This window comes from Nicotiana tabacum, chromosome 20 (genome assembly GCF_000715075.1).
Source record: "Nicotiana tabacum cultivar K326 chromosome 20, ASM71507v2, whole genome shotgun sequence".
Taxonomy (NCBI): Eukaryota; Viridiplantae; Streptophyta; class Magnoliopsida; order Solanales; family Solanaceae; genus Nicotiana; species Nicotiana tabacum.
Window position 1 is genome coordinate 28290541 of NC_134099.1, and position 22750 is coordinate 28313290.

The window sequence follows — 22750 nt, forward strand, 5'->3', positions numbered from 1 at the left end:
ACTTGGATACAATTGGTTTGGGATTTAAGACCACAATTGCGGACATAAAAAGAGCCAGAATGTTGAAACAGAGGGTCTGGGTCCTCCCAAGCCCATCCCACATCTCTCCAGATCATTTGTCAAGCCTGACACTAAGAAATACCCAGTAACAATAGTTCCCAGTTCTGTGGTTGGTTCTGATAAAGAGTTGATTGAAAGGTTTGAGAAGTTATTCGATGATGTGAACATGGTGGAAGCTAGAGAGGGTTCTATCAAGGAGGATGTGCAATTTGTTGGGCCCAGTGCAAAGATTAACAATTGGGAAGCTACTCCTCTCCCCACCAGGAAGGAGTTTTTGTAGTTTGCTTTGATTTTCTTTCAGTTTATCTGGATTATTCCAGGGTTGTAATTAAGATTCTATGTTCCGTCCATTTGGATGTATAAACTTTGTTATCTTTAATTTCAGTGAAATGCAATTTCCCTTTTTCTTCCTCCCCGATAGTTTTATTTTTGTTTTTCTTTTCTTCCTTGTATAGTTCTTTTCATGCTAGTTTCAATGACATTACATGCATGAGGAATCTCCGGCCCAGTCTTAAAAGCCAATCTAATTCTGAAATAGTAATTCAAGAAATAGAGTTTGATGATGAATCGGAATATGATGAGGATAAGGCCTTTAAGAGATTAGTAAAGAATTAAGCTATTTTGAAGAAAAACCCAAGCCTAACCTGAGTGACACAGAAGCAATCAATTTATGGGACCCAGATAATATTAGAGAAACTGAGATAAGTATCCATCTTGAACCTCAACTCAGGGAGGAGATAATTAAAGTGTTATTTGAGTACAAAGACTTCTTTGCATGGTCATATGACGACATGCCGGGTTTAAACACTGACTTGGTGGTTCACAAATTGCCCACTGACCCGGTATTCCCTCCTGTCAAGCAGAAGCTGAGGAAATTTAAAACTGACATGAGTGTAAAGATTAAAGAAGTGGTCACAAAGCAGTTTGAGGCAAAGGTCATTCGGGTCACTCGGTACCCCACTTGGTTAGCCAATGTAGTACCTGTGCCAAAGAAGGATGGCAAGACCATGGTGTGTGTTGATTAACGTGATCCCAACAAGGCGAGTCCCAAGGACAACTTCCCACTGCCAAATATCCACATTCTGATTGACAATTGCGCCAAACATGAGATTGGGTCTTTTATGGATTGCTATACGGGCTATCATCAGATCCTAATGGATGAGGAAGATGTAGAGAAGATGACATTCATCACGCCATGGGGAACATACTGCTACAAGGTCATGCCTTTCGGTTTGAAAAATGCTGGGGCAACTTACATGAGTGCAATGACAACCATACTCCATGACATGATACACAAGGAGATCGAGGTCTATGTGGATGATGTAATCATAAAGTCTAGAAAGCAGGATGATCGTGTCAGAGATTTGAGAAAATTCTTCCAAAGGCTTTGTAGGTACAATCTTAAGCTCAATCCTGCAAAATGTGCATTTGGTGTGCCATCTGGAAAATTGTTGGGATTCATAGTCAGCCATTAAGGTATTGAATTGGACCCATCAAATATCAAAGCTATCCAAGAATTGCCACCCCAAGGAACAAAACTGAGGTGATGAGTTTATTAGGGAGGTTGAATTACATCAGCAGGTTTATTTCTCAGCTTACGACAACTTGTGAGCCTATCTTTAAACTGTTGAAGAAGGATGTTGCGGTCAAGTGGACAGACGAGTGTCAAGAAGCATTTGATAAGATAAAGGGGTATTTGTTGAACCCACCTGTGTTGGTGCCACCTGAACTAGGGAGACCTTTGATTCTGTATTTAACGGTTTCAGACAACTCGTTTGGTTGTGTGCTGGGTCAGCATGACATCACCGGCAGGAAGGAGCATGCCATCTATTATCTTAGCAAGAAGTTCACAACTTATGAGGTTGAGTACACTCACCTTGAGAGGACATGTTGCGCCCTAACCTGGGTAGCACAGAAGTTGAAGCACTATTTGTCATCTTACACTACTTACCTCATCTCTCGTTTGGATCCGCTAAAGTATATCTTTCAAAAGCCTATCCATACAGGGAGGCTTGCAAAGTGGCAGATCTTGCTCACAGAATTTGACATCGTTTATGTGACTAGGACTGCGATGAAAACCCAGGCATTGGCCGATCATTTGGCTGAAAACCCAGTGGATGAAGAATATGAGCCTTTGAAGACTTACTTCCCTGATGGAGAGGTAATGCATATTGATGAGTTTGAACCAGTTGGAGAGCCAGGTTGGAAAATTTTCTTTGATGGAGCTGCTAACATGAAAGGCGTCGGGATAAGGGCTGTACTTATCTCTGAAACAGGGCTATCCTACTACAGCTCAACTTCATTTCTAATGTACTAACAACATGGCTGAGTACGAGGCGTGTATTTTGGGTTTGAGGTTGGCTGCAGACATGGGTGTCCAGGAAGTCTTGGTCTTGTGAGACTCGGACCTTCTGGTACACCAGATCCAAGGGGAATGGGAAACATGGGATTTAAAACTCATACCATACCGACAATTTTTGCATGATCTTTGTCAACGGTTTTGATCAGTAGAGTTTAGGCATATTTTAAGGATCTATAATGAGGTTGCCGATGCTTTGGCTATATTAGTATTAATGTTACATCATCCAGATAAGGCTTGTGTAGACCCTTTGCATATTCAGGTCCATGATCGACATGCTTACTATAATGTGGTGGAAGAAAAACTTGATGGTGAGCCTTGGTTTCATGATATCAAGGAATATATCATGATGGGGGTGTATCCAGTACAAGCCACAGGTAATCAAAAGAGAACAATTCGGCGGTTGGTGTGAGCACGTGATTTTTGTTTTCGCGACAATCACTCCAAAAGAAACAAAAAATAGCAATTGGTCTTGCTGTACAGTTTTTTGATTTGTACGTAGCATTTTTGGTAGTTATTTGTGATTTTGTCCACTTTTTATTTTTTATCAAAAATAGAAAATATAAAAAATAAATGTCGTTGAACCGTAATCCGGTTATTAAAAGGAAAATCACAAAATATACATCTTTTGTCCTATTTGTTGCCCTGGTGTGATTTTACCTGCTTTAAATATTTTAATATATGTGTAATAATTACATTAAGTGTTAATTAATGGTGTTTAATTTTATTTAATTAGGTTTTGTGTTTAAAAATTAGAAAAATAAAAGAAAAAGGGTGCAAATGGGTTTAAACTCGGATTGGGCCCATTTTTCTTTTTAAACCTGAGGCCCAAAAGTAGCCAGTCCAAATAGCCCATCTCCAGGCCACCAAAACGACGTAGTTTGACACCAAAACTACGTCGTTTCAATGCCAATCCATCTCGACCATCAAACCAAATTGATCCAACGGTCCAGATCACTTACCCGTTATCTGACCCAACCCGATGAAACCGGTTTTGACCCATTCCCGACATAAGAACAAACGACACCGTTTCCCTTCAATAGAAAGATCACAGCCATTGATCATCAGCAATCCAACGGCCAACATCCAATCACCCACTCCGTATATAAACCTTCCCCCTTTACCCCGCGCCCTAAACCCAGGACCTCCTTCGTCCTCATCCCCTTCACAGACCTCAATCTCCCAAACCCTAGAGCTGCCCCCCTTTCCCCTCACCAAAAACCCGGTGGCATGAACGCCGATGACCCCCACTTTAACACCATAGATGCACCTCACAACCAGGAACCCAAATCCATCAACCGTTTATTTCGAATCAGCCCCCAGGTTCTCGAATCTTCATTTGAAGATTCGAGCAGAACTCCGATCTACACCGATCTACCCCAGGTTCATACCAGACACTCCCCTGACCTCCCTCGTGACCAAACCATGCTTGGTTTGGTCCGAATCTAACCAAGGAAACACAAATCCCAAATCTGCCCCTTAGGAACCCTAGAAACCCTGGGCCCGGTCTGTGTCCGTTTAAACCAAATGATTAGGGTCTAATGGACCTTAATCAAAGTTGTTATCAGTTGAGAACACTTCGATTAAAGTCCGTTCAACCCTAAGAAAGATCGATTCAAATCCGAGCCAGGGTTTGCTGATTTTTCAAGATTTCAGGTATTTTTTGCTTCCTTTTATCAGTCATGAGTTTTTGTTGTAGTTAAATGTTTGTTTATTGCCCCAAATGGATTGTTTAATTTATGTTTTTAATTTTTATCGACTGTGTTGTCCACCTTGCCCGGACCTTTGTATTTGGCCAAGTTTTCTCCATTTGCTGATCATGTGTACGTGTATAAGCTGTACAATCAATTGAACTTAAATTTGACTGATTAATTAATCCCCTAGTACAACTTTTGTTTAGTCAGTACAATTTGAATCGCATGTTGATACTGTTAGATTTCTGATCATTGGCTATTGGTTGTATATGTTATAACTAGTATAGTCGATTCGATACGTGTCGTCAATTGGTTTCAGCTGTTTGAACGATAACAATTTGATTTGTTTCCTGTTGAACTTTGTTTGAATCAAATTGAGAATCGAGTATAGCTACTTATAGTTTAATTTGAATCAGAAATTTAAGGATTTGGTTTGTTAGCTGCAGTCTGAATTGGTGGCATGTGCACTTGTGCACAACATGTACATAAAGGCCCTTTTTGAGATGAAAAATAACTTGACAGCATATGCTGTCAGGGCATATTCAGGCTGCCCACACCCTGATTTGGTTAAGAAATAATAAACTATATCTAAGTAAAGGCTGTCAGGGAATATCATGGGAGGGTTCTACTTTTAAAAGATGAGTGGAAAAATAGCAGAAAAGGGGGGGAGGGGGGTTCTGAGTTGTCCAACAGGCTGTGAATGGCCTAATGCTAAGCTATTAAATAGGAGAACTTACATTAGAAGGGGAACTGAATTTTAAAAAAAAAGAGAGATACCACAAAAACAGCCATATACACATACACAAGAGAAAGAAAACATACAGACAACAATCAGAAACTGTTTCTTCCTATTGTTGTTTGGATTTCACTTGTTTTCAACCTGTTCAATCAATTCTGTTTCTTCCATGTCTTAACTAAGTTTACTGGTTGTGGGTTGTATTGGTTTATTTCCTGGATTTGGTCTGTCTGGAGTTCTGTTTCTACTACACTGTTTGCTGCTGTTATTTTTGCTACTTTTTCCCTCGGCTATAGTTGCATCTTGCACTGGAATTTGTTCTGCTGCTACCTGTTGTTACTGCTGCTGTTTCGTTTGCCACGGTTACTCTACTGACTCTCCTGCTTCTTCATTGTAAGCATTTCCCAGGTACACATTTCGAGTCCCACATTGGTGTAACTGATGTACAATGAAAAGCATGAATTGAAAGATCTGAAGGAATTACAATCATCTGTTATTTTATTTACGGCTTTTATAAATGTTGTTAAGTTGTGTAAATTTTAGTTTGTAGTTCAATAGAGAATACATTAGTAATGTTACGCAACGCCTTCCTGATGATCTTTGGAAGGGCAACGTAAGGCTAAGCAACCGATGTCAGTGCGGTTGCTGTCCGCCAATGAGGTCCTCGCCGCACGCTAGACTAGATTGTCAGTGCCGTGCGAGAAAACCAATGTCGTAAGCAATTGCGGAAGCTGAGAGAGAATTGGGTTTTGAATGCTGATGATGATTTTATTGATGACTGAAAATGATGATTACAATGATGCGGTGTCGAGGGGGAGAGACACCAGAAAATGCTGATTGAAATGTTTGATTGTTTGGTCCCCCTTAATAATGCTTAAAAAAAATAAACCAACATGACAAGACTAGTCCTAATAAAGCTGTAGAAGCACACTGAAATGAAAATGATGAAAACTAGTCTATGATTACAATGAAAAGGACTTAGATTATTACAAGGAAAAACTAAGTCCGATGGCAGCATCTTTGTCTTGCGGGTCTGCGCGCGCGTTGCTGTGGGCGCGCGCGACACTTGATGTGCTGGCCTGAGGCTGGGCACTGGTGCTTGGCATCAGGGTCTGTGCGCGAGGCGCTGTTGGAATGGGCCTGCAGCTGGGCGCTGGCGAGGCATCAGGATCTGCGCGCGCGGCATTGTCAGGGCGCGCGGCGCTGTTGTCATTGGCCAGCCCTTGGGCGCTGGCGAGAGGCATCGGTGGGGCGACAGAGGCACATGCGCGCTTGTCACTTGGCGCAGCCAAGACCACGGGGCCGACCATGGCGCTAGGCATTGTGAGGCTTGCTAGGCCGCCATGGGGCGCGGCCAAGGGGTCATGGGGCATGTCTGGAAAGCAGCCCATGACATTCTCCCCCACCTGAGTTGGCGCCGTCCTCGGAGCCTTATGATGATGATGATGATGATGATGATGTTTCTGATGGTTGTTGGATGGGAGGTCTGCGCCCCTCTGTTGTTTGAGCTTGCTGTTGTAGCGAAGCAATGATTTCATGCGGCTGACATGGAAGACTGGATGGATCTTCCACCAGGATGGAGTTTTCACCTGGTATGTGGACTCCCCAATGCGTTTTTCAATGGACAGGGGCCCGATGTATTTTTGTTGCAGGCGAGGGTCATGGGTCCTTTCTGCAAACAAGTACTGCTTTGGGATGTGTAGCATTACTTTATCCCCTGGTTGATGTTGGGAAAAGCAACGCTTTTGTTCGGTGAACCTTTTTGCCCGCTCTTGGGCCCTGATGAGATAGCTCCGCACTATCTCCATGTTGCGCTCCCATTCGCTCGAGAAGTTGGCAGCTCGAGGAGATTTCGGCATGGTTGAGGCATTCACCGTCTGCGGGAGAAGCGGTTGCTGTCCGGTAACAATTTCAAAAGGGCTCTTGTTTGTATGATGGCTCTTTTGAGAATTGAAACACAGTTGAGCAGCATCCAGGAGCTTCACCCAATGCTTCTGGGATCCGGTTGCAAAGTTGCGGAGATATTCCTCCAGCATATCATCGAACCGGTCTGTCTGGCCATCCGATGGTGGATGGATGTCTGTGTTGTGACTCAATGTTGACCCAAAGCACCTGAAGAGATGGGTCCAAAAGTTGCTAGTGAAGCGTGAGTCGCGCCTACTAACAATGTTCTTGGGCAGGCCCCAATGTTTGACAATGTGCGAGAAGAAGAGTCGAGCTGTATCTTCTGCTGATGCATTTTGCGGGGCTGCTATGAAAGTTGCATAGTCTGAGAACTGATCTATGACAACCATGATGGATGCAAGATTGCCGACTTGGGGCAATCCCGTGATGAATCTGAGGGAAACACTTTCCCATGGTCTCTGAGGGACATGTAATGGCTGCGAGGGTCCCGGCTGTGATGAGTGATCCGACTTGTCCTTGTGGCATGGCTGACAAGTCTTCACACGATGATGAGCGTCACCAGTCTTTTGAGGCCGATGACATGATGGCTGATTGTTGCTGCGAAGGGTAGCCTGAACCTGAGGTTCGTGTCTGTTGACTACCTTCTCCAACTGCATGGCCGAGATGTTTTCAGCGGCCATCTTTATGGGAAAGCATGGTATGGTGCAGGGCTTGGCCCCGTTTTCTCCCATCATCAGGAGCATGTTGGCAAATGGTACTGGAATGGTGTTGGTTTGCCTCATGAACTCCAAACCCACTATGATGTCGAAGTCATCTATGATTGCGATGCGCAGGTCGATGCTTCCTTTGTATGGGCCAAGTTTCACTGGGACATTTGTAGCTGTTCCACCCAATGTCTGAGGTGGTGAGTTGATAGCCTTGATGCGGCCTTTGCTCTTTTGTACCACAAGACCTAGGCGCGCTACTTGCGTTGATGACAAGTAGTTGTGGGTGGCACCCGTGTCTATCAATGCGTGAAGGGGCTTGCCGTTCACTTTCAATTCGACGAACATGAGGGTCCTCGCTTGTTTAGGAGGTCCTTCGTCCATCTTTTCTTTCCCTTTCCTGGTGATCGGGACTGATGTTTTCTTAGGAGGACATGCACTGGTCCCCGCTAAGGCATGAGGGATAGAGCCAACAATTGCATGGAAGGCGCCTACCTGGTCGTCGTCTGATGAGTCTGATGTGTCTAACTCATCCTCGACCGTCTGATGAGCATTGACCTTGATGTTTGGGCATTCATTGTTCCAATGTGCCCCGCCGCAATGACGGCATTCTGAGGGAGGCTTTCTCCCCTGATTGTTGTTGATGGATGCAGCACTGTTGCTGTTGGAGGGAGGAGTCTTAGTTTTGGATGCACTCCGATCTCCCCACTTTTGCTTGGGCCACCATTGCTGGGATGGTGCCCGTTGAATCCCCCTCGGACAGACGGCTGGGGCCTGTCGTTCTGAGTTCCCAAATGATAATCGCCAAGGCATTCTGCAGCTTGAATGGCCTTGGGCAAGGTGTCTACCCGTTGTCGCTGTAGTTCCATACGGGCATGAGGTTTCAAACCTTCTATGAATGCGAAGAGTTTGTCTTTGTCCCCCATGTCGCGTATGTTTAGCATGAGTGCGGAGAATTCGCGCATGTACTCCCTCACTGATCTGGTGTGGCGGAGGTCCCGTAGCTTTCTCCTTGCATTGTATTCCACATTTTCGGGAAAGAACTGCAGGCGTATGGCTACCTTCAATTCGTCCCATGTCTGAAGAGTATCTTCACCGGCCTTGATGGCTTCGTGTTTGACCCGCCACCAAAGTTTGGCATCGCCCTGAAGATACATGGCAGCAGTCGCTACCTTTTTGGATTCCTTCAAATGGCCCACGGCATCGAAGTATTGTTCGATGTCGAAGATGAAGTTTTCCACTTCTTTAGCATCCCGGGATCCGTCGTATGGCTTTGGCTCCGGTATCTTAAGCTTTTGTGGAATGGGGGTGAGGTTTGCTGCACCCCTGATGTGATGGTCGCCTTCTCGAAGTAGGCTCTGTAAGGCAGCATTGACAACGTTGAGCTTGTCAGTCAAGTCGTTTATGGTTTGCTGCATGGCAGTTAGTCTGTCTGCCTCATGTTGCTGATGGGCTAAATCGTCGGCACGCTCCTGTTGGAGGTCCTCAAATTTGCCATGGATGTTGGCAGTTTCAATGGCTGCCGTTTGTCGGTCCTCGTCGGAGTCACGACTGATGTTTGCAATGTCATTTTCGGCCTGCCGCATTCGGCGGTCCAGGTCGTCCAACCTTTGCACTAGGTTGTTGCTTTGATCAGGCACCGTTTCTACGATGGGTCGTAATCGGTCAACCGTCTCTTCTAGGGATGCTAGACGCTCCCCATGATTCACCATGGTCAGAAATGGTGATGATGGCAAATGTTCCCTCGTCCGATGTCGAGCCTAGGCTCTGATACCAACTGTTACGCAACGCCTTCCTGATGATCTTTGGAAGGGCAACGTAAGGCTAAGCAACCGATGTCAGTGCGGTTGCTGTCCGCCAATGAGGTCCTCGCCGCACGCTAGACTAGATTGTCAGTGCCGTGCGAGAAAACCAATGTCGTAAGCAATTGCGGAAGCTGAGAGAGAATTGGGTTTTGAATGCTGATGATGATTTTATTGATGACTGAAAATGATGATTACAATGATGCGGTGTCGAGGGGGAGAGACACCAGAAAATGCTGATTGAAATGTTTGATTGTTTGGTCCCCCTTAATAATGCTTAAAAAAATAAACCAACATGACAAGACTAGTCCTAATAAAGCTGTAGAAGCACACTGAAATGAAAATGATGAAAACTAGTCTATGATTACAATGAAAAGGACTTAGATTATTACAAGGAAAAACTAAGTCCGATGGCAGCATCTTTGTCTTGCGGGTCTGCGCGCGCGTTGCTGTGGGCGCGCGCGACACTTGATGTGCTGGCCTGAGGCTGGGCACTGGTGCTTGGCATCAGGGTCTGTGCGCGAGGCGCTGTTGGAATGGGCCTGCAGCTGGGCGCTGGCGAGGCATCAGGATCTGCGCGCGCGGCATTGTCAGGGCGCGCGGCGCTGTTGTCATTGGCCAGCCCTTGGGCGCTGGCGAGAGGCATCGGTGGGGCGACAGAGGCACATGCGCGCTTGTCACTTGGCGCAGCCAAGACCACGGGGCCGACCATGGCGCTAGGCATTGTGAGGCTTGCTAGGCCGCCATGGGGCGCGGCCAAGGGGTCATGGGGCATGTCTGGAAAGCAGCCCATGACAGTAAGTTTGTACTTAATTGAAGCTTATGTCGATCTAAAACCGCGATATGTGATTCGTTTAGTAGTATACAGGATGTAACTATAATTCATGGAAAATGCAACCATTTAGTATGATTGTTAATTTAAACTCGTTCTTCAGCATTCTTTGAATATGTAGGGGAACGACTTTTAAATCTCGCCAAATACAATACAGTTTTAGATTCTCGAGCCTCAATTTCATTAGTCAGTTTATAGGACAAGTTTTGAATACCATTAGTAGCATCCTTTAATAAGGAATTCTATTAATCCCGTTTAAATGAGTTAATTTAAATTTAGCTTAAGGAGTGTTTGGAGTAAGCGTAGCATTTCATCAATCTCGTATGTAATTCCTTCTATCAAATTAAAAGCATGTTCCATGAGGTACAACATTCTACACCTTGTAAATAATAAATCGGATAACTAATAAGAGGCCGGGATTAGCTAAGCATGCAATTCACTTTAGGATATCCCTTCTAAAATAATGAGACGAGCCTCGTCAAATAAAAAATGCAAATTACGGGGCCCTCAATAATTGATCATAATAAATACTTAGAATTTGGGATGGACTGTTTAGTGAATTTCACTGCCTTCCCCAAAGATAATAACGCGTTAGACTCTTTAGGCGCGACTCAATTAAAATTACATTGTTAAATTCGGGTGCACATTGATGTGACCCAAAATCCAAATCTCAACGGAGTCGAAATATGTTAACAACTACGGGTGCATTGATTGTGACGTGGTTCGAGATGCATTTTCACGACGTTGCAATTCTATAAAAATAAATGATTATAATAAAAGCGGTTTAAAGTTGATAAAAGCACATAAATTATAATATGTATTAAAATCAGAAATTTAGCCATTACAACAATTTAAGCGACCGTGCTAGAACCACGGGATTCGGGGGTGCCTAACACCTTCCCTCGGGTCAACAGAATTCCTTACTTAGAATTTCTGGTTCGCAGACTTCATTTGGAAAAGTCAAAAATTTCCTCGATTTGGGATTCAAGATAAACCGGTGACTTGGGACACCAAAAACCAAACCTTTCCCAAATGGCGACTCTGAATTAAATAAATAATCCCATTTCAAATATTGTCACTTAAATTGGAAAAACTCCCTCGCGCATTTTTACCCTTCGAGGCGGGGCGCGCAAAAAGGAGGTGTGACAGCTCTGGCGACTCTGCTGGGGATTGTTCCCAGAACCACTGGTTCAGGGTTCAAGAATTCGAACTTAGAATAATTGTTATATTTGGCTTTATTATCTGATATTTATTACATGTTTTAACGTGCTAAATGTTGTCTTTTACCGCTTTGATATTATCTGAACTGTATATAAAATGTGCCGAGACACTTCTCTCTTCACCTCCGGGGATGTGCTTACTGGTTGAGACTCCCTATTCTGTTAGTGTAAATACCTGAAATAAGAAAGAGGTCGGACAAGTTACGAAGCCGGATGGTCTTTTGGTTTCCGTTAAGTTGCCCCCCCTCGACTCGAGTTGTTCGCTCGGGTACACAGTCTAGAACATATACCTAGGTTATAAACCTAGTATAACGAAACCTCATGTCGGATCCCTAGTAGGAACGTTTATTTGCATCATGTTGCATTCGACCTAGGGGACTCAACACAGGGGTTGGGTCCGTCTAGGGCAGGCAACCTGAAATGAAAAGACCATCATGCTGCATCCCGTTTTGTTTTGCGCATCTATTTGCTTCGGATCTGCATGCTGACCGGTTTCCAAAAGTAAAAAAAAAAAAGAATAGCAGCGTAGGGAGATAATTACTTATTTTTGGAAAAATAAAACCAATGTCCAAGTAATGTTGAAACCTCGCCGGAATTTCCTTAAAAAAAAAAAGAAAAATGAAAATAAAGTTTGTCTTTTAGTTTTGATTTATTCCTTTTAATCACTTTCAAAATCCAAAATATATATATAAATAAATAAATAAAGAGAAAAAAAAATTCAAAAAAAAAATGGTTTCATTTGTAGTATCTCTTTTAAAGATTTTCGAAATTTAAAAAAAAAATGAAAAAAGAAGTTTAAATGTATAAATATTTCCTCGGTCTCTTTTCAAAAAAATAAAATAAAAAAATATATATATAAAATTCCAGAAAAATAGTTATTCCTCTTTTCTTTTAAAAGATTTTATTTGTTTCCCCTATTTCTGATCCGACCGAACTACGCCGGTTTGATTCTCACCGGATGTGAGATACGTAGGCAACCCCCATCGGGTTCAACCCCACCTTTTGCTAAGATAGCCGAAACCAATAAAACAAAAAAAATGACAAAATGTCGCCACTTGTATAAAGAGTCGGGTGAGGCCGTTTTTTGTAAAAACAGCCGAATGTTTCCAAGCGGGACGCCGGAAGGCTGACATTGCATAAACGGCCATCTTCGGTCATCATTTTTGATCGGTTGGTCCTCGCAGCCTTAAAGTCTTTATTCTCGAAATACTAAAATGCCGCATTTTGGAATTCGAGTTCGTCATTTTGAAAATAATAATAATAAAAAAAAAACTTGAAAAAATCTAGATAGTTTTATTTTGAGTCTAATAAAAGTCTTTTCATTGGCATAATCACCCTAATAAATGTGCAGGATGAGCACGATACAAAACGAACCCTTTTCAATAATGACCAAGATCCCTTTTGAGTTGTGACTATGGTGGAACGACTTAGGCAAGAAGGGGCAAAACAAAGTAAGGAAATATCTGAAAGATCTCCCGGATTTACTAGACATTCAGCCTCGGGGTGATATTATCAGATCATTGGTCACTTGCTGGGATTTAGCGCACAATGTATTTCATTTCTCAGACTTTGAGCTCACCCCGACGTTGGAAGAAATAGTGGGATACATTGGATGTGATGAAGCTCCGTTAAGGTTCAAATACTTGATTTCACCTAGAGCCATCACGGTACACCGGTTTCTGGATTTCTTAAAAATACCCCGAACATTTCACCATCCAGATCTTGCCAAAGGTTTTTGCAGTCTCCACCTCATGTATGCTAGATACGGCCACGAGAGCGGGTTCAATAAGCCGGATTTCAAACTATGTAGTAGAGGCAACCGACAAAAGTGGGACGAACACAGGCTGTTAGCTTTTATGACGGCCTTTTTGGGTCTTATAGTGTTTCCAAGGAAAGACGGAAACATCGATCTAAAAGTAAATGGGGTCGTCAGTACTTTGCTCACCCAAGGTAAAAGTACTCTGGCACCTATGATTATGGCTGACATTTTCCGGGCTCTCACTGCTTGCCGAGCTAGGGACGACTTTTTCGAAGGATGTAACCTACTGTTGCAAATGTGGATGACCTATCATTTATGCCACCGCTCCCCGCTTTTGGGTTACGATTCGCCCGAAAAAACTTGTATTGGAGAATTCTACACAAGAATTGAAAGGTTCAGTCTACCTGAGGGAGTCACAGCATGGACCTCATTTCTCCAAACTCTCACTGCCAACCAAATCCAGTAGATGCTCGGATGGTTACCCGTTGAGGAAATCTTATACATGCCGGCAACCAGGCCCCACTTTCTGTTAATGGGACTTAAAAGCATCCAACCCTATGCACCCTATCGGGTTTTGAGGCAACTTGGGAGGTATAAAATAGTACCAAAAGATGAAGATCTGAGTACTCAAGTGATTGAAATCAGCCCGGACGGTCATTTCCCCGAAGAGGAAGTTCGCCAAATCTGGAGTGAGTGCCAACATCTCAAAGCAAACACTTGTGTGATGGATATAACAAAAGGGGAAGTTGCCCCAGGGTATCACGCTTGGTTCAGAGGTGACTTGTCTTGCGAGAGACCAGCTAAGAGACCTCATCTCAAAGATTTCGTTGAGTCATCCCAAGGGCAATGGAACTGGTTAGCAAAAGAAAAGGGGTATCGGGCAGAGATCGGTGATTTGAAGCTACAAATTGGCAGTCTGAAATTCAATAACAGCATACACATCGCTGCGGATCGAGGCAAAAGGAATAGATTGATCCAAGAGAATGAATAACTTAAGGCCCAAATCCAAGAATTGAGATTGGCTCTTGATGAACAGCCTAGAGGACGATCAGACAAGCAGTTGATAAAAGGTTTGAAAAGAGAAGTCAGGGAATGGCGAGATGGTTTAGAAGAATCTGAAAATGTCATGGCAGAACTCAAAGCATAGTGGAGTACAAGAACAGATAAGCATCGTCGATACTTGAACCAACTGAAACGTGACCACGAGAAAACTGTTGCTAAAATGAAGAAAGAGATTGCTACAGTTGAGGTTAAAGCAGCTAAACGGGCTGAGGATTTCCAATTTGAGAGAAGATACTGTTACGACCTGTTGGCCCAAATGAAGATAGAAGTGCGGCAACTGAAAAATTGGCATATACAAGATTCTCAGGTTTTAAAAACGTGCAGTGATCAGATGAAACGCCTGCTCATAGAAAAGAAACAAACCAGAGATAGGATCAGGACCATTGCCCACGCCATCATCAGACGATGTCTGCGTTGTGAGAACATGCCCAACGTTACCATTCTCTCGGCGGTGATGAGTTATGTCAAGCAGACCATGCATGAGTTGGAACAACTTGAAAGGGATGTCACACCTAGGACCGCGACGAGGCCGAACGATGCCTCGCGGGCACAAATTTTCGAAACCATAATGTATTCATAGGTCGAGTCTGTATCTTAACATCTTCTGTTTGCCTTTTTCACATCGGGGTGTTTTAGTCTGTTTGAGTCTATGTTTATTTTCAAGTTTTGTTTTTCCTTTTTTTCAAAATATTTCTTGTAATAGATCATTTCAGTAATAAAATGTGTGTTTCTTTTACATTCATCTATTTTTGAACTACGTAATGATCTGATTCGCGTGGCATCATGATACGTAGGCAATCCTCATCAGATCAGGTCGCATTTTAACCACAAAAATTGAAAACAGTAACAAAAGGAGAAATAAAGAAAGAAAGACATAATAAAAAAAATAATAAAAAAAAGGAAAAAGGGGAATCCTAAAAGGAAGTTGGAATGACGCATGCGTTCGTCGCAAACATATAGGAATCCACTTAACTGCATAGGTGCATCATGCCCTAACGTAAGATTGCCTATCTGTTATTTGTTTCAAATTAACCGTTCGTTTGTCGTTGAGTTCCCAAGTTTTTGGAAAAGGCGGTTGGTTTGGTGAAAGTCTGGCCTCACACTCATACTTCACGAGGTCTAAAGGGAGTGTTCAATTACCTGTTATTAAGTCAAGAGGCGGTGCTCACACTTATTTCACAAGGTCCAAAGGAAGCATAGAAATGTCTGCAGAAATTCCTTTACCAACGGTTCCTGTTTCCGAGGAGAGTTCGATCTCGGCTGTCCTCACGCCCGAGTCCGCAACTGTGGAGGAAACTAAAATCCTACGGCTCCGCATGTTGGAAATGCTGGACGACTGGAATAACAGAAAAGAGCCACCAAACGTCGTCCCTGGATTCCCTGAGTTATTCTCCAGGACAAGCGGGACTTCTAATGTTCCCATAAGCTATCCTGCCACCCCATTCGGGTACCCATCCATTCCAGCCTTCTCTGCTGGATCGCCCTCTGATTCTTATCCCCGAGTGTCAACAACGGATGTAAACACAAACATCTTTACTGCACCACCTTGCCCGATCACGACACAACCTGCTGCATACAAGTCGAATTTTGACTCGTCCTCATTTACATTCCAAGCACCATCTTTCTCAATGGAACCAACTAGGTTCGCCACCAGCACTCATCCTCCACGGCCTCAGTGCGAGCTTGCACCTGGGCAGGATCAGAACCCCAGAATTACTGAACAAAATGAGATGGCCAAAAGAATGAGAAGCCTTTAACAGAGTTTGAAGAACATGCAAGGTTTGAGCGGACAGAAAAGCGTCTCTTACACCGACCTATGCATGTTCCCTCACGTGCACCTACCAGTGGGTTTCAAGACCCCAAAGTTTGAGAAATACGACGGGCACGGTGACCCCATTGCTCATCTCAAGAAATATTGCAACCAATTGCGGGGAGCCGGCGGAAAAGAGGAATTGCTAATGGCATATTTCGGGGAAAGTCTGGTAGGAATAGCCTCGGAATAGTACATGGACCAGGACATATCCCGGTGGCATATATGGGATGATCTCACTAGAGATTTTGTTAGACAATTCCAGTATAACATCGACATTGCACCAGACTGAAATTCTCTGTCAAACATGAAGAAGAAACCTTTAGAAAGCTTTAGAGAATATGATATTAAGTGGCGCGAACAGGCATCAAGGGTGAAGCCTCCCATGGACGAAATAGAAATGGTCACTACTTTTCTCCAGGCTCAAGAGTCCGACTATTTCCAAAACATGATGTCAGCCATGGGAAAGCCGTTCGCAGAAGCGATTAAGATTGGAGAGATGGTGGAGAATGGGCTGAAAACGGGTAGGATTTTGAGTCAAGCAGCCATAAGGGCAACCTCCCAAGCCGTCCAAAGCGGGTCCGGAGGAATGGCAAGAGGGAAGAAAAAGGAAGAAACGGCCATGGCAGCATCAGAAGCAAGGGAATATCGTAATCCCAGGCCCCGTTTTCCAGAAAGGACCCCACAACACTACTACCCCCACCAAAACATGGCATATGCTCCTCAACCCTACATGGTCATGAACACCCAGCCTTATGTCCATCCGCCACAACAAGCCAACCGAGGCCAAGCTCCACCTCCCAGAAATCAGCCTCCATACCGCAACCACTATAACCCACAGCCTCCTCAAAATAATTTCCACCCTCAGGAACCACCTAGAAGGCGGACTTTCACGCCTATCGGTGAGCCATACTCTACTTTGTTCCCGAAGCTAGTCCAATTGGGTTTCCTGCAGCCGGTCCCTCAAACAAGGCACAATTCGGCATCACCTTCTTACAAAGCCGGTGTTAGATGCGCCTATCATTCAGGAGCAGAAGGGCACGATACAAATGACTGCTGGGCTTTGAGAAGGGTAGTCGAGAATTTAATAGAGCAAGGGAAAATAGTGCTAAGGGACGAGGAGGTCCCAAACGTGACTAACAATCCATTACCTGCTAACAATAATGGGCCGCTGAACGGAATGATTTGTGAAGACAAAGAATTTGACCCTACTTTGAAAGCTATAATCGCCATTGTCGACGCAGGGAAAAGGCCTGAAACAGCCCAGAAACCGGAAAAAGGGGAAAAGGCCAGTACTGTAAAGTGCGAGCCCGAAAAGAAGGTGGAGAAGAAGGCGGTGCCTGTGAAGAATGAAGTTCTTTACATCCCATGAGGTCGAGCAGAGAAGCCGCAGAGCTTCGAGGTCAAAAGGGCAAAACCTATGTACGTGCCAAAGGAGGCCTATGTGGTCCGGGGGACGATTCAACCACCTCGGCTGAATGAGCCAGTGGTTATCGGAAGCGTGCCACAAACCCGTCCATAGTACCGTGGAACTATCAGAGGACGTTGGTAACATACAAAGGTAAGGAAATCACGGGAGAACGTCCGGAAAATACTTTCATTGGAAGGTATTCGAACACCCAAGAGCTAAACAACGCCACACGGAGACGCTTCCCACCAAAGAAGCCTGTAAGCGTTGAAGAAGCAGAAGTTTTCTTCCAACAAATGAAAATGCCGGACTACGAAGTGGTAGATCAACTGCGCAAGTGCCCCGAGCAAGTGTCCATGCTATCATTGCTGATGAGGTCGGCCGAGCATCAAAAGATCTTACTGAAAACCCTGAACGAAGCATACGTGCTAGTTGAAACCTCAGTCGAACAACTGGAACGAATGACAGAAAGGTTCTTCGCCGTTAACCAGGTCTCTTTTAGCAAGAACGATTTACCCCCAGAGGGAGCAGCGCACAACAAAGCCTTGCATCTAACAGTTAAATGCGAAGACTACTATGTCAAGCGGGTAATGTTGGATGAGGGTTCAGGTGTTGACATTTGTCCGCTCTCCACGCTACAGAGAATGGAAATTGGGACCAGAAGAATCTGCCCCAATAATGTCTGCGTAAGGGCTTTTGATGACATCAAGAGAGACACCCTTGGGGAAATAGCTTTGGTGTTGACCATAGGGCCAGTGGAGTTTGAAGTAACTTTCCAAGTGCTCGACATTGATACGTCCTACAATTTCCTCCTCGACAGACCTTGGATTCATGCGGCAGGAGCTGTGCCTTCCACTCTTCACCAGATGGTGAAGTTGAGTACGAAGACCGAGAGATCATGGTCCATGGAGAAGACGAGCATGCTATTTATCGGGACCCATCCATCCCATATGTTGAACCAAGAGAAGGGAGCGAACACACGGTCTATCAAGCTTTTGAGATTGTGTTAGCAGAGCAGCATGAAGAGGGAAGACCTTGCCCCCAACCTTTCTTGTCTAACGCCTCGGTTATGGTGGCTAAAGAGATGATCCGGCACAGATTCAGGCCAGGGAAAGGGCTCGGACGAACATTGCAGGGAATAACGGAACCCATCACCCTGCCTTCCGCCAAAAAACTTTTTGGGATAGGTTTTCAAGCCACTCCAGAAGATGAAGAATGGGAAAAGAAAAGGAATAATGGGGGGTGGAAATTGCCTCGGCCACTGCCGGATTTATATAAAACCTTCGTCAGACCAAGATACACTGAAGAAGAAGAAGACGATGAGGTTTTCACGGCTGAGGAAATAGAGGAGATATGTGGGGCAATGAGAGAAATGCTCTACGAGGCTCACATGGTTCAACCAGGAGAAGGCACCAGCACCACCAAAATACTATATATGGGGCAAAACGCCAAACTCCGAAACTGGGAGACCACGCCATTCCCGACTAGGCGGAAGTCCGGGTAGACCTGTCTTGCCACCTTTCCTGCATCACAAGTTATCTCCAGGATATAACTTGGATGTTTTCTTCTTTTAATTGTTGTTTTGAATTCCTGAGTTTGTAAACATTGTTGTCTTCCAAATTTCAAGGAGAAAAAAAAATCATCATTGTTTTCCCATTTTTCCCTTTGTTCTGATTTTGTTATTTTTCCTTTATCTTTTCTTTCAGTTATAATAATGCGGCTTTAAATATGACATGCTTGCGGACTTCACACCCAGATCACAACGAGCTATTTAATTGTGAAATAATGAATCCAGAACCAGAATATGATGAAGAAAAGGCTTTTAGGGAAATAAACCGAGAATTGGAACATTTTGAGAATAAACCTAAGCCAAATCTGAATGACACTGAACCGGTTAATTTAGGAACTCCTAAAGAAATCCGGGAGACCAAAATAAGTATTCACACGGACAAGAAAAAGCGGGACGCGATAATTCAACTCCTTTTTCAGTTTAAAGATGTGTTTGCTTGGTCATACGATGACATGCCAGGACTAGGTGTTGATCTAGTAGTTCATAAATTGCCAATTCACCCTGATTGTCCTCCAGTTCAACAAAGGCAACGAAAGTTCAAAACTGAGGTCAGTGACAAGATTAAAGAGGAGATCACCAAGCAGCTGAAAACGGGAGTGATTCGGGTAGTCCAATATACAACATGGTTGGCAAATGTGGTTCCAGTGCCGAAAAAAGATGGGAAGACTGGGGTATGTGTGGACTATCGAGACCTGAATAGAGCGAGTCCCAAACATAATTTCCCATTAGCCAACATCCACATCCTTGTTGATAATTGCGCCAAACATGAGATCCAGTCTTTCGTAGATTGTTACGCTTGGTATCATCAGGTATTGATGGATGAAGGAGACGCCGAGAAGACTGCCTTCACCATGCCTTGGGGCACTTACTATTATCGGGTTATGACATTTGGTCTGAAGAATGCTGGGGCAACTTACATGAGAGCCATGACTGTCATGATGCATCAAGAAATAGAGGTGTACGTGGACGATGTGATAATCAAATCCAGGACGCAAGATAATCACATCCAAGACTTGAGGAAGTTCTTCGAGAGACTGAGGAAGTACGACTTGAAGCTGAACCCAGCCAAATGTGCTTTCGGAGTCCCATCGGGCAAGCTTTTGGGCTTCATAGTGAGCAGGAGAGGTATCGAATTAGATCCAACAAAGATAAAATCTATCAAGGATCTACCGCCCCCAAGAATGAAGAAAGACGTGATGAGTCTGTTGGGCAGGTTGACTATATCAGTCGATTCATTGCCCAGCTAACTAGCACGTGTTAGCCCATATTTAAGCTATTGAGGAAAGATGCGGCGATCAAATGGACGGCTGAGTGTCAAGAATCGTTTGACAAAATTAAAGAATATCTCTCAAATCCCCCAGTTTTGGTCCCACCAGAGCCAGAGAGACCACTGTTCTTGTATTTGATAGTCTTGGAAAATTCTTTCGGTTGCGTCCTTGGGCAACATGACATAACCGGAAAGAAAGAACAAGCAATCTACTACTTGAGCAAGAAATTCACCGGCTACGAGGCCAAGTACACCCTTCTGGAAAGAACATGTTGCGCTCTGACATGGGTTGCTCAAAAGCTGAGACATTATCTCCAAGCTCACACTACTTTCCTCATAAGCAGGCTGGATCCTTTGAAGTATATATTTCAGAAACCAATGCCTACTGGAAGACTGGCTAAGTGGCAGATCTTGCTTACTGAATTTGACATAATCTATGTCACCCGCACGGCAATGAAAGCCCAGGCGCTAGCAGATCATTTGGACAAAAATCCAGTCGGTGAGGAATACCAGCCATTGAGTACCTATTTCCTAGATGAGGAGATAAACACCGTAGAAGTGGTCTCGGAGAACGCTCATGTTTGGAAGATGTTCTTTGACGGAGCCGTAAACGCCAAAGGTGTAGGAATCAGGGCAATTTTGATTTCGCCTTCCAGTCAGCATTATCCCGCCACAGCTAGACTGCGTTTCTTTTGCACGAACAATACAGCTGAATATGAAGCCTGCATCATGGGCATGCATATGGCGATCGATCAGGATGTCGAAGACTTACTGATTATGGTAGATTCCGACCTGATTATCCGGCAAGCCCAAGGTGAATGGGAAATTCGGGATGTCAAGCTTATTCCTTACCGACAGAACGTGGAGGATCTCGGCAAGCGTTTTAAATCAATAGAGTTCAGGTATATCCCGCGATGTCATAATGAATTAGTTGATGCACTTGCTACCCTAGCTTCAATGCTACCCTACCCAGGCAACGCCCATGTCGATCCCTTGGAAATCCAAATCAGGGAGAGACACGGTTACTGTAACGTAATCGAGGCAGGATCGTGTACACAGCCGTGGTACCATGATATCAAGAGGTTTTTGAAAACGCAAGAATACCCCGAGCATGCTACCGGAGATCAAAAGAGAACCATCAGGCGACATGCAAGTGGTTTCTTTTTGAGCGGTGAGTTGTTGTATAAGAGGACCCCGGACCTCAATCTACTAAGATGTGTTGACGCCAAGGAGGCAAGAAAGATCATGCACGAAGTACACGCAGGAGTGTGCGGACCTCACATGAACGGGTATGTCTTGGCAAAGAAAATCCTTCGAGCAGGTTATTCCTGGATGACCATGGAAAAGGACTATTTTGGCTTCTTTCGGAAGTGTCATCAGTGTCAGGTGCACAGTGATTTGATTCATGCACCTCCCACGGAATTCCATCCCATGTCTGCACCTTGGCCATTTGTTGCATGGGTCATGGACATCATTGGACCAATCGAGCCAAAGGCTTCAAATGGACACAGATTTATACTGGTTGCCATCGACTACTTCACAAAATGGGTAGAGGCTGTCACTCTCAAGTCGGTCACTAAAAAAGCTGTAGTGGATTTTGTACACTCAAATCTTATCTGTCGTTTCGGTATTCCTGCGACTATCATTACAGATAACGCAGCAAACTTGAACAGTCACTTGATGGGAGATGTATGCGAGCAATTCAAAATAACGCACAGGAATTCTACTCCTTATCGGCCCAAGGCCAATGGCGTTGTGGAAGCAGCAAACAAGAACATCAAGAAGGTCTTGAGGAAGACGATCCAGAGTTCCCGACAATGGCATGAACAGCTACCTTTCGCATTGTTGGGATACCGCACTACGGTACGCACGTCAGTAGGGGCAACCCCTTATCTTTTGGTTTATGGGACCGAAGCTGTGATACCAGCGGAAGTAGAAATCCCTTCGCTTCGAACCATTGTCGAAGCAGAAATCGAGGACAGCGAATGGGTTAAGACTCGATTGGAGCAGTTGACTTTGATTGATGAGAAACGAATGACTGCGGTTTGTCACGGGCAGTTGTACCAACGAAGAATGGCCCGTGCTTACAACAAGAAAGTCCGACCCAGGAATTTCGAAGTGGGTCAACTGGTACTGAGGCTCATTCTGCCACATCACCAGGAAACAAAAAGGAAATTTGCTCCAAATTGGAAAGGCCCATACATCATAAGGAAGATATTGCCGAGAGGAGCATTGTATCTAGGTGATATCGAAGGAAATGACCCCGAAACAGCAGTAAATGCGTATGCAGTCAAGAGATACTATGTCTCAGTGACACCCCAGCGATCCTGATGCATTTGAAATGATGGAGGTTTTATTCCCACTACCCCAAACACTATCAACTCTCTCTACAAGTTTTCGATCCGGTCACAATTTTTTCGTTTACCAATCAAAAAAAAAACAAACAAAACAAACAAAACAAAACATTGATCGAGGCCTGAACTACGTCTGACTTGATTCCGAAAGGATACGTAGGCAGCCTCTCTCTGAGGTTCAGTCACACAAACAATAAAATCCTATTTA